Genomic DNA, 13,129 nt, shown 5'->3' with positions numbered 1-13,129 from the left:
CGCTTCATTTCTTCTATAAACACCTGCAATTCGCTAATGCCCGTCTTAGAATCCAGAATCACAAAAGGAAAGCTCTCGGGTTCTTCCACATCTGCGTAATAGATGAACTCTTTCTTCCAGTTACTTACGTTCTGGAAGCTTTGTGAATCGTTGATACTACAAGTAAATAGACAACTGTCAGAACCTCTGTGAAATGACATCCTCAGACTTTGGAATCCTCCTGACCTGCCGTGTCACAAACCTTCATGGTAGCAAAATGTCCGTCCCTTCAAATCTTGTTAAAAATTCCACAACTATTTCGTGGAACAGCTGAGTATCAAACGTATGAGTTGCATGTCTGTTCATAAACAAACTCCTCCCAACCTCACCATCTCCAAAGAGAATTACTTTTAAAAATGATGAATTTCCTGCCACTGTTCATCTCAAGAACTTCAAGAACCCTGAAAAATAAAAGGTAACATCACATTCCTTTTTACCTACTTATTCTTCTGTATGAGACTATGAATATCCACATTTAGTTGAAATAAAACGCAGTCCTAGGGAAAAAGTAATAAGACTGGATGTTTACTGAACACATAGCTATGTGTGGGCTACTATACTACCATTATTCCCTAAGACAACTAAAAGGGCTCACTCTTCTCCTTTCTCACATCACAGCTGTCTGTGAAGTTGGCACTGTAGCCTAAATGTGACATCAAAGCTCTTGTTATGAACAGTGAATGTATGATAAGCCCCTCTCTGCTTGTAGTAAATCAACTACAATTGATTAGAGATGGATAAGAGACAAAGACTGCGTGTTTCTGACACAGCAAGATTTATACTTTAGGGAGAATGTTGATGACAAATGTAATGGAAGTTAGTGTCGAGAGAGCAGGAAACTTTATAGTTGTATTTGGGCCAAAAAGAAGAGCCAGGTTTTTGCCGTGCATGATGGTTCACGCCTGTAATCCCGGCACTTTGGGAGGCCAAGATGGTTGGATCAAGAAATCAGGAGTTCTAGACAAACATGAAAAACATTCTGAAACCCTGTTTCTACTAAAAACACAGAAAATAGTAAGATGTGATGGTGTGTGATTGTAAACCCAGCTTATTAGTAAGCAAGCTGAGGTGAGAGAATCCCCCTTGCCCAGGGAAGAGGAGGTTGCAGTGAGCCAAGATCACACCCTCTGTACTCCAGCTTGGGCTACACAGTGAGACTCCATCTCAAACCAACAAACAAGCAAACAAACAAAGCAGGTTTAATCTTTTCACATCGTCCCATAGTCCTTGGAGACTTTCTTTGTTCCTATTAACTCCTTTTCCTCTAACGTTTCTTCATGCTTTATCTCATTAAGTTGACCGTCAGTGACTGATATCCTTCTTCCACTTAATCGATTTGGCTATTGATAATTGTGTGTGCTTCATGCAGTCTTTGTAGTGTGTTTTTTCAGCTACGTTATGATATTTAAGTTTTTCTCTTAACTCGTTATTCCAGTTGGCAATTTCCCTAACCTTTTTTGAAGTTCTTAGGTTCCTGGCATTGGGTTACAACATTCTTTTTTAGCTCAGAAGAGTTTGTATTACCCAACTTTTGAAGCCTACTTCTGCCAATTCCTCAAACTCATTCTCTAGTCAATTTTGTTTTCGTTGCTGGTGAGGACTGTGGTCTTTTGGAGGAAAAGAGGTATTCTTGTTTTTTGGAATTTTTCAACTATTTTTGTCCTTTGTGCATTTATATACCTTTGATCTTTGATGTTGGTGACTTTTAATTTGGTTTTATTTGTTTTGTTTTCTGGAAATCCTTTTAGTAGATGTTTTGATACTATGCCTTTCTCTTGTTAGTTTTCTTTCTATCAATCAGGTCCCTCAGTTTGCAGTGTGCTGGACTATGTTGGGGGTCCACTTCTGACAGTTTTTGCCTGAGTACCACTATCAGAGGAACAGAAAAGCAAAGAGTGCTGCCTGTTCTTTCCTCTGAAAAGCTTCATCCCACAGAAGCACCTGCCAGGTGCCAGCCAGGGTACTCCTGTATGAAGTGTCTGTCGATCCCTGGGGGGAGGAGTCTCCCAGTCAAGAAGCATGGGATTCATAGACACACTTGATGAGGCAGTCTGTTGGAGATCTTCAGCTGTCTTCAGAACCGCAGGCAGGAAGGGTTACGTCTGCTGAATCTGTGCCTCTAGCTGCCCTTTGCCAAAGGTGCTCTGATTCAGGGAGATGGGAGTTTCTATGCATAAGCCCCTAACTGGGGCTGCTGCCATTTTTCAGAGATGCCCTGACCAGGCAGGAGGAATCTAGGGAGGCAGTCTGGCTACAGCAGCTTTGATGAGCTGTGGTGACTTCCTACCTGACTTCATTTACACTGTGAAGGGAGGAAAGCCACCTACTCAAGCCTCAGCATTGGTGGACACCCCTGTCCCCCACCAATCTCAAGCATCCCAGGTTAACTTCAGACTACTGGCTGGCAGTGATAATTTTCAAGGCAGTGGATTTTAGCTTGCTGGGCTTCCTTGGGCGTTGACGTTCACTGAACTAGACTGCTTGGCTCCCTGGCTTCACACCCATTTAAGGGAGTGAACTGTGCTGATTTCTGGCATTTCAGGTGCCACTGGGGCATGGAAACAAACAAACAGACACAGAAACAAACAAACAAATGAAAACACTCTTCAAGCTAGGTCACTATCTGCCCAAAAGAATTTTTAGTTTTTATTAAAATGTACATTTTTATGTCCACTTACAATTTTTAACTTTCTACTCTTTTTATATGCCTTGCATGAAAATTTACATTTAGCACTTTCAATTACATGTTATAATGTAACTTTTAGCCATTTTTAACTCAACGCAAAACGTGTTAAGTTTTTGTTTGTTTCTTTGTTTGCTTTTTCTGTAAATGGCAGTAACACTAAACCTTTCCCATCGGTACAAGTGAATGATATATTTACAAATTCATGTACTTAACAATTAGCACTTCCAGGAAGCTGGATTGCTATAAAGATATATTGAAAAATGTCTGTTTTGTTCTAGATGTCCCCAGATGATAGATAGAAATTTGGAATCCTCTTTATGGAAGAAGACTGTTGTGTTGAGAAAGTCCTGTTCATCCCCAGTGTTTCCTCTAGCTTAGTCCCATTGGTCCTTAGAGGAAGTGGACAGCAGGCCGGAATTTCTCCAGTTCCAGGAAATATCCAGGAAAAGTTAGATCTTACCAGATGGCTGAATAAAGGTTGTATGTTGGATATTCCAGTTGGAATTGGCAGAGGGACTGCCAGAATGGAGCTACATGATGAAGACAGAGCAACAGAATGAGAGAGATAGAGATTGACAGAGAGAGAGAGAGAGAGAGAGAGTGAGAGAGAGAGAGAGAGAGGAGAGAGAGAGAGAGAGAGAGAGAGAGAGAGAGAGAGAAGAGGCAGCCAATGTTAGGAAGTGAAATACCTAATACTGGTTGTCAGAGGTGGATTCCTGAGACTTGAGGGTTTTAGAGCCCTGACCTGAGCCTTCCAGTTCCCTTCAGGTCTGTTGTCCTTCTCACAACATTCTCTTGATGGGTTAAATGAGAGAAAAAATGATGAGGCAGGTGGCCAGAGAATCTCAGGATCCAGGAGTTACCTTAGGATAAACTGCCATTACCCACAGCTTCCTGGGAAGCAAGGGAGCTTGTGCTCCCAACACCGGTTCCAGTTTTCAGCATCAAATGTAAGCATTACAAAAAGAGGAGAGAAACCTGAAGGATGGCTTGACAGTCAACAGAGAGATTTACTTTGAATCAAACTGAGAGGGGTGTCTGACCAGGTGTAGTCAGAGCCACACTCTATTAGCGGACTAAGAGTTTTTCCCAATTCAGTCTCAAAGAGTTTATCAGAGGTTTGGACTGCCTCTTTTTCTCTTTTGTTGTGGTTATCTGACAAAGAGGGTTGTGTTTCTGTTTCTGGAGTTGCAGGCATATCCTCCATGTCTGCTTCTAGATTCCCTATCTTAGTGCTCCTGAAGGCAAAGGAATGTACTTCTTATTGGTAGTCAGAAGAGAAGCAATTCCCTTGAAATTCGTGAGACTGAAAAGAGAGCTGGAAGTTAAAGTGGCACTGTTTGTTCAGGATGAAGGTGCGCATGCTCTATCATTTTCTAGTCAGTTAGGTGCACAGCTATTAATTTTGTTTTGGTTTTTGGAGCAGTTATATACCTAGAAGTAAATTCTGTTGTCTGCAAATGCAAATCAGAGAACCTGTGTGACTCTATCTGATGTATTTGCCATACACAAATGCATTATAACCCCTGTGATTTTTAAAAATTATTTTATGGTATTTAATAATGAATACTTGGCATTCTCAAAAACAAGGTTAAATTATTTTGTGTATTGAATAGTCACATTTTTAAAGGAATTCTCTAAGCTTCATATTTTTAAAATTTACTTTTCTAATGTTAAAATGAATGGCATTTTATTAAAAATAAAACTGTAAAATAGAATTAAAAATACAGATATTATAAATAACTAAATGGCTTAAATTTTCTCCTGAAGTTGTGGAAGTGTTGTTGTTGTTGTTGTTTTAACTATAGCAGCGTATAAAATCTACAGTAACATCTAACACAGCTTTTTATTTTCTCTCTCAAAAAGGAATTGTATTTAATGTTTTTCTTTGTGATATGTTTGCTCTTTATGAGAACAGAATTCTTTTTATACAAATAGAAGCTGTTACATAATCTTGATTCTATTACACCAGTGAATGCTTATTTTTCACAAAAATATAACAACTTGAACAAGAGTGATCAGTTACTAATAGGAGTATTGAATCTCCAGAGAAGAAAAAATTCAGGGCATAGGGATTTGATTTACAGAAATATAGTTTGTTGTTTGTAATGTATGCCAGTTCAGGTAAGATATTTTCATAATTTTATATCAATGATGTTTTTATTTTTAAAAACTAAATGAGGAGCACATCTTTATCAAGTTATAAAAAGAAAAGTGTCTTAAAGTACAATCAATATTCCATATACATATACATATACACATAGTAAAGTGCAATGCAAATGTGTGCAACTTTAATGTATTTCATGTATTCTCAGGTTTTTTATGCACTTGTTTCATATTTCTGGTAATCCTTTAGATATTGTGTCTGATTGATGTTATCTTTCTCCCTCTATCTCTCTCTGTCTCTCTCTTTTTTTTTTTTTAAATTATACTTTAAGTTCTAGGGTACATGTGCATAACGTGCAGGTTTGTTACATATGTATACTTATGCCATGTTGGTGTGCTGCACCCACCAACTCGTCAGCACCCATCGATTCATCATTTATATCATGTATAACTCCCCTATGCAATCCCTCCCTCCTCCCCCCTCCCCAAGATAGGCCCCAGTGTGTGATGATCCCCTTCCCGAGTCCAAGTGATCTCATTGTTCAGTTCCCACCTATGAGTGAGAACATGCGGTGTTTGCTTTTCTCTTCTTGTGATAGTTTGCTAAGAATGATGGTTTCCAGCTGCATCCATGTCCCTACAAAGGACGCAAACTCATCCTTTTTTATGGCTGCATAGTATTCCATGGTGTATATGTGCCACATTTTTGTAATCCAGTCTGTCACAGATGGACATTTGAGTTGATTCCAAGTCTTTGCTATTGTGAATAGTGCCGCAATAAACATACGTGTGCATGTGTCTTTGTAGTAGAATAATTTATAATCCTTTGGGTATATACCCAGTAGTGGGATGGCTGGGTCATATGGTACATCTAGTTCTAGATCCTTGAGGAATTGCCATCCTGTTTTCCATAATGGTTGAACTAGTTTACAATCCCACCAACAGTGTAAAAGGGTTCCTATTTCTCCACGTCCTCTCCAACACCTGTTGTTTCCTGACTTCTGAATGATTGCCATTCTAACTGGTGTGAGATGGTATCTCATTGTGGTTTTTATTTGCATTTCTCTGCTGGCGAGTGATGATGAGCATTTTTTCATGTGTCTGTTGGCTGTATGAATGTCTTCTTTTGAGAAATGTCTGTTCATATCCTTTGCCTACTTTTTGAAAGGGTTGTTTGTTTTTTTCTTGTAGATTTGTTTGAGTTCTTTGTAGATTCTGGATATTAGCCCTTGGTCAGATGAGTAGATTGCAAAAATTTTCTCCCATTCTGTAGGTTGCCTGTTCACTCTGATGGTAGTTTCTTTTGCTGTGCAGAAGCTCTTTAGTTTAATGAGATCCCATTTGTCAATTTTAGCTTTTGCTGCCGTTGCTTTTGGTGTTTTAGACATAAAGTCCTTGCCCATGCCTATGTCCTGAATGGTACTACCTAGATTTTCTTCTAGGGTTTTTATGGTATTAGGTCTAACATTTGAGTCTCTAATCCATCTTGAATTAGATGTACCATATGATCCAGCCATCCCACTACTGGGTATATACCCAAAGGATTATAAATTATTCTACTACAAAGACACATGCACACGTATGTTTATTGCGGTACTATTCACAATAGCAAAGACTTGGAATCAACCCAAATGTCCATCTGTGACAGACTGGATTAAGAAAATGTGGCACATATACACTATTGAATACTATGCAGTCATAAAAATGGATGAGTTTGTGTCCTTTGTAGGGACATGGATGCAGCTGGAAACCATCATTCTTGGCAAACTGTCACAAGAACAGAAAATCAAACCCCGCATGTTCTCACTCATAGGTGGGAAATGAACAATGAGATCACTTGGACTCGGGAAGGGGAACATCACACACTGGGACCTATCATGGGGAGGGGGAAGGGGGGAGGGATTGCATTGGGGAGTTATACATGATATAAATGATGAATTGATGGGTGCTGACGAGTTGATGGGTTCAGCACACCAACATGGCGCAAATATACATATGTAACAAACCTGCACGTTATGCACATGTACCTTAGAACTTAAAGTATAATAAAAATAAATAAAAAAATAAATAAATAAAAAGTCTTAATTGAGCTTTGTGAATTTTAGATAAATTATTTTGAATCTGCCTTAATTATGATTTTGAAAACATAGCACTGAATAAACAGCCCAGGTGAGATACAAAGCATAATAGACAGAAAAATACAAAGAGTTCTGCCGTCAATTGTAGGGACTATGTGATTTAGATTTGGAGGGTAAATAGCATCTTGCAGTAGAAAACGGTTGCTTTGTTAAGTTTAAAAAAAAAAAAAAAAAGCAGCCAGTAGTTACAGATTTATTATTGGCATAACTTGGCATTTTAGCAATTATGTGAGATATTCCATGTGACTTGATAAACCATTAGAGAACCACAAATTAGTAACATCTCACTGGCTATAGCATGGAAAATTTCACAATGGACCACAGTAAGGAAGTATTCAAAATTGCCTGTAGAAAAAGATGTGCGTGCTCTATGTTAGAGAAACTGGCAATGTGGAACATATGTGTTGAGAGAATTACAAGCTCTTTATAAGTTACAATAGGTTTGTATTGGTACTTGGATATTTGAGGCAGTTAAGAGATGTTAACACTGTGTCCCGAGTGTGATTTGATAAGTTGAGGGAATAGTAATGCAATTTACTCATAGAAAAAAGAGAACCTATTTGAGCGGATTGCATTTTAGAAGCATATGGGACACCAAATAGAAAATTGTAATAGGGAGTTGGATACAAATGTCCAAAATTTGGACTCATCTAAAAGGATCCATGTGTTACTATAGATGCAATAATGAAAAAAAGTCATAGAAAAGAATGTCCTAGAATGTAAATTTTTTTTAACGTGTTAATGTTAGCAAGGTATATAATATTAAGTTACCCAAAAACAATCCATAGCCTCTAAATAGCTAGTTTAATTGGTATGTAAGAAGAAGAGTTTTGTGTGTGTATGTGTGTGGTTTTTTTGTTCTGTTTTGTTCTTTTGAGAGAGTTTTGCTCTGTCGACCAGGCTGCAGGGCAGGAGTGCAATCTCAGCTCACTGACATCACCACCTCCTGGGTTCAAGCAATTCTGTGCATCAGCCTCCTGAGTAGCTGGGATTACCAGGGTCCATCCCCATGCCTGGCTGGATTTGAGAAAAATGATAATTTTTAAAAAACTGGTTATGGTAAAAAGACATCTTTAGCCTTTTTCTAGAATTCTTACTTGTGTCATCTGCAGTAAAATAAGCCTAACAATTGCACCACAATTAATTTCTCAAAGATGCCAGGAGACACAAAGTTTTATTGTTGTAGGATTTTAGAAACAAATCATATTATGTATCTGGAAACTCTATACGCACATGCTCTCTCTCTCTCTCTCACACACACACACAATTTTCACTCAATAGACATTAAAATAAACTACTGAAATCCTGATGATAAATGAAAGTTTTTATAAATCTGTAGAACAAAATGATTAAAGGCAAGTGACAAACTTAAATTTTAAACAACTGAAAATATTAGGTTTTAACAATTAAAATTTTCTAATTGTTCTTTGGTCCACCATCATAAATTTCAAGCAGGTCAATTAATGTTGTACAATTGACATTAAGAGTTCTTATCAATGAAATTTAATTCATGCCATTATAAAAACAGTTTGCAGTCATACATTGTTTAATATGTAACTGCATGTATTTCCTCTAAAGTAAGGCTAAATCACATCTTAGCCTCATCTCATCCAAGAAAGTGATTAAAGTTATACATGTTGGGTTAATGTGAAAAATAGTGGCTGTGGATTAATGTGGGTTTCATGTATGAATTTATTATTCTCCTTATTAAGACAAGCATGAAATGTTTTCTGTAATTAACATTTAGTCTATTCAATAGGCAGCATTAAACAGATATATATCAACATCTGCTCTGTACCAAGCACTGTTCGAAACAGCAGATAACAATATAGGCAAAGATAATACTAATCCAAATTGCACATAAAAACATTTGATACTATTGATAATGTGGCAAATGACGTGATTTTCACTTTATTATATATATTTTTCTTTTTTTTCTGTGTGTTTTCTTTAAATTATACTTTAAGTTCTAGGGTACACATGTACAACATACAGGTTTTTTACATATATATACGTGCATCGTGTTGCTGTGCTGCACCCATCAACTCATCATTTACATTAGGTGTATCTCCTAATGCTATCCCTCTCCACTCCCCAATCCCGGTGTGCGATGTTCCCCTTCCTGTGTCCAAGTGTTCTCATTGTTCAATCCCTACCTATAAGTGAGAACAGTTGGGGTTTGGTTTTTTGTCCTTGTGACAGTTTGCAGAGGATGATGGTTTCCAGCTGCATACATGTCCCTACAAATGACATGAACTCATCCTTTTTTATGGCTGCATAGTATTCCATGGTGTATATGTGCACCATTTTTTAAAATCCACTCTCTCACTGGTGGACATTTGGGTTGGTTCCAAGTCTTTGCTATTGTGAATAGTGCCAAAATAAACATATGTGTTCATGTCTCTTTAGAGCAACATGATTTATAATCCTTTGGGTACATACCCAGCAATGGGATGGCTAGGTCAAATGGTATCTCTAGTTCTAGATCCTGGAGGAATCACCACACTGTCTTCCACCATAGTTGAACTAATTTACACTCCCACCAACAGTGTAAAAGTGTTCCTATTTCTCCATCTCCTCTCCAGCACCTGTTGTTTCCTGACTTTTTAATGATCGCCATTCTAAGTGGTGTGAGATGGTATTTCATTGTTGTTTTGGTTTGCATTTTTTTGATGGTCAGTGGTGCTGAATATTTTTTCATGTGTCTGTGGGCTGCATAAATATCTTTTTTTGAGAATGTCTGCTCATACTGTTCATCCAATTTTTAATGCATTTTTTCTTGTAAATTTGTTTGAATTCTTTGTAGGTTCTGGATATTAGCCCTTTGTCAGATGAGTAGACTGCAAAAATTTCTCCTCATTCTGTAGATTGCCTGTTTACTTGGATGGTAGATTCTCTTGCTGTACAGAAGCTCTTTAGTTTCATTAGATCTCATTTGTCAGTTTTGGCTTTTGTTGACATTACTTTTGGTGTTTTTGACATGTAGTCCTTGCCTATGCCTATGTCCTGAATGGTATTGCCTAGGTTTCTTCTAGGGTTTTTATGGATTTCTGTCTAACATTTAAGTCTTTAATCAATCTTGAATTAATATTTGTATAAAATGTAAGGAAGGGATTTAGTTTCAGCTTTCTGCATATGGCTAGCCCCTTTACCCAACACCATTTATTAAATCGGAAATCCTTGCCCCATTTCTTGTTTTTATCCGGTTTGTAAAGATCATACTGTTATAGATGTGTGGTATTATTTCTGAGGGCTCTGTTCTGTTCCATTGGTCTATATCTCTGTAGTGGTACTAGCATCATGCTATTTTGGTTACTGTACCCTTGCAGTATAGTTTGAAGTGAGGTAGCATCATGCCTCCATCTTTGTTCTTTTGGCTTAGGATTATCTTGGCAATGTGGGCACTTTTTTGGGTTCCATATGAACTTTAAAGTGGTTTCTTCCAATTCTGTGGAGAAAGTCATTGGTAGGTTGATGGGGATGGCATCGAGCTTTTTATGACAAACCCACAGGTAATTTCATACTGAATGGGCAAAATCTGGGAGCATTGCCTTTGAAAACTGGCACAAGACAGGGATGCCCTCTCTCACCACTCCTATTCAACATTGCTTTGGAAGTTCTGGCAAGGGCAATCAGGCAGGAGAAAGAAATAAAAGGGTCTTTAATTAGGAAAAGAGCAAGTCACATTGTCTCTGTGTGCAGATGATATGATTGTGTATTTAGAAAACCCCATCGTTTCAGCCCAGAATATCCTTAAGCTGATAAGCAACTTCAGCAAAGTCCCAGGATACAAAATCAATGTGCAAAAATCACAATCTTTCCTATACACCAGTAACAGACAGACAGAGAGGCAAATCATGAGTGAACTCCCATTCACAATTGCTTCAAAGAGAATAAAATACCTAGGAATCCAACTTACAAGGGATGTGAAGGACCTCTTTGAGGAGAACTACAAACTACAACTCAAGGAAATAAAAGAGGACACAAACAAGTGGAAGAACATTCCCTGCTCATGGATAGGGAGAATCAATGTCGTGGAAATGACCTTACTGCCCAACGTAATTTATAGATTCATTTTATTTCAATTTTTAAGAGAGTATGATCATGATAATGAATTATGTACTATAATTGTTACAACAAGCCTACCCATGTTATTCTTTACCTGAAATCATTAGATTATAAAAATTACTTTTTTCAAACAAAATTCATATTATAAATGCTTCTATAGCAAAAACAAAAATCCTGGCTTCTGAATTGGAGTATAATATGATTATGTTCAGTATGAGACATGGTAAAGGGAGAAAAACTATTTTATTTATCTGTCGTTGTAATGAAAAAAGACAGAAGTCATTTTTGCAATTTTTAATATTGACTCCTAAGAGGAGTAAACAGTTGGCAGTCTAGATTTGCTGCACTGCAGTCATAACTGAAACAAAATGACTGGTCATTAGCAAATCATGAAAATTTGATTGTTGTCATTGAAAATTACTTTATCAGTCATATGTGTTCCTGTACTATTAGAATTTAAATCAATTTTGTACTGCCAATTTATACCGTTGTTTTATAATCATGGGATCCTTGCTTTACGTTCTAAACTGTTGTTTCGGAAAAATGAGTGAACAATACGTTTTTTTTTTTTTTTTTTTTTTTTTTTCTTAAAAGAGGTAGTCTTCAAAGGATACTCGTCTTTAGTAAAAATAATGAGGAGAGTTGGACATGGTGATGCACTTCTGCATTCCCAAGCATTTGGAAGGCGGAGGCAGGAGTATTCCTTGAATCTCGGAGTGTGAGGCCTCATTGAGATATGAGCTCGCATCAGGCCACTGTAGTCCAGCCTGGGCCACAGAGCATAATCCTAGGTATGGAATAAAAGACAGAACTATGAAAATTAATATAGCATTACTGTATTTAATTCACTTGTAGTAATGCGTGGATTGTATATTTAGACAAAACATTTTAAATTTGTAATATGCCAAGAGGTCAGATATTTGAGTCAGGTTGCTAGCTACCTCCTCAACTGGCTAAATCTGTGATATTTTGCAAAGTATTTCTCCTGACTGTAATTGATTTTTTATTTGTGAAATGGATTTCCTAATGTTACCCGCTTAGGAAACTAACTCAAATATTAGTTATATTAACTCAAAAACTTGTTCTGAATGGCACATATGAGGCAGTAAAATATAAGCTGCTACTAGATATTAGAAATTATTTTTATCTGCTTATTTTTAAAGCTCATAGTGCACATAATAAAATTCCAGAAGACCTAGAATGGCTGTTAAATACCATAGAACACTCAAAGAGTCAGTAGCAAAAATGAGCATATCAGTGCATAAAATGTATGGTAGCTTTATTTAGTAGTTGTTTCGTTGGTTGCCATAGTGTTTTCTCACAATTTTGTAGGAGCCTGTTTCAGAATTAAGAAATGTGTTTTAAAAGAGTAATCATGGATGACTGAATTTAACATTTTAAGCTGATACTGAATTTTTTAAAAAAATGCTATCACATTTATAGTTGTAGTTTAATTTATTAAACTATACATTGTAACAAATTTAAAATGTTTTGTCTACATATACTATCCACTAGAATTATACTCTTCTTTCTAAGGAAAATCGAAGTCATAAAAAGAAAATGGATACTTCCCTGCCAGAGGAGATGTCATGATCACGATGGTGGCTTTCGCAGGACAAGGCAGATCTATTGAACTCTGGATGTGCTGACCCCTGCGGTTTACCCAAATGGGGGAAACGCAGCTGCATAATTTGTGGAAGTGAAGGACTGTATTTGCATTTTCCTGTGGAAAAATAAAAGAAAAGAAAGAAATTTTACTCATTTAGTGAATATAGAAACTTGAAAGAAGACCATATACTGAAACAATTCAGGGTGCCTTCAAAAATTGGTCTCCTCCAGTAGAAAACAATAGACATCAAATGGCTATTTCTTAGAAAGATCAAGCAGTGCTAGGATGACAGTTACAAATGCTTGAGAACTTTATCTAGCTAAGGGGCTGCGGGAAAACCCCAAAGGGCAGCCGATAAATCTGGGAGATAGAGAAGTAATTTTTAAATGTATGGGCCCACATTTATGTATTAATATTGCCCTTAAAGTATTTATTTTATTAAACGGTTAGCGTTGGTTTTCTTGGTCTTGAAAAGTCAGTTTC

General features: G+C 37.1%; 1 protein-coding gene and 1 non-coding gene across 2 annotated transcripts in view; one reads left to right on the top strand and one right to left on the bottom strand.

Annotated features, from left to right (window-relative positions):
• The window catches only part of LOC115895667 (ankyrin repeat domain-containing protein 62-like), a 37,515-nt gene that overhangs the window by 7,987 nt on the left and 16,399 nt on the right, over positions 1 to 13,129 (bottom strand).
• On the top strand, positions 12,602 to 12,765 carry LOC115895703. The gene has a single exon (XR_004055845.1). It is a non-coding gene; the product is annotated as a U1 spliceosomal RNA (small nuclear RNA).

Source organism: Rhinopithecus roxellana, chromosome 22 (genome assembly GCF_007565055.1).
Source record: "Rhinopithecus roxellana isolate Shanxi Qingling chromosome 22, ASM756505v1, whole genome shotgun sequence".
NCBI classification, from domain to species: domain Eukaryota; kingdom Metazoa; phylum Chordata; class Mammalia; order Primates; family Cercopithecidae; genus Rhinopithecus; species Rhinopithecus roxellana.
The sequence above is the reverse complement of the archived record's forward strand: the minus strand, read 5'-3'. Positions and strand labels throughout refer to the sequence as shown.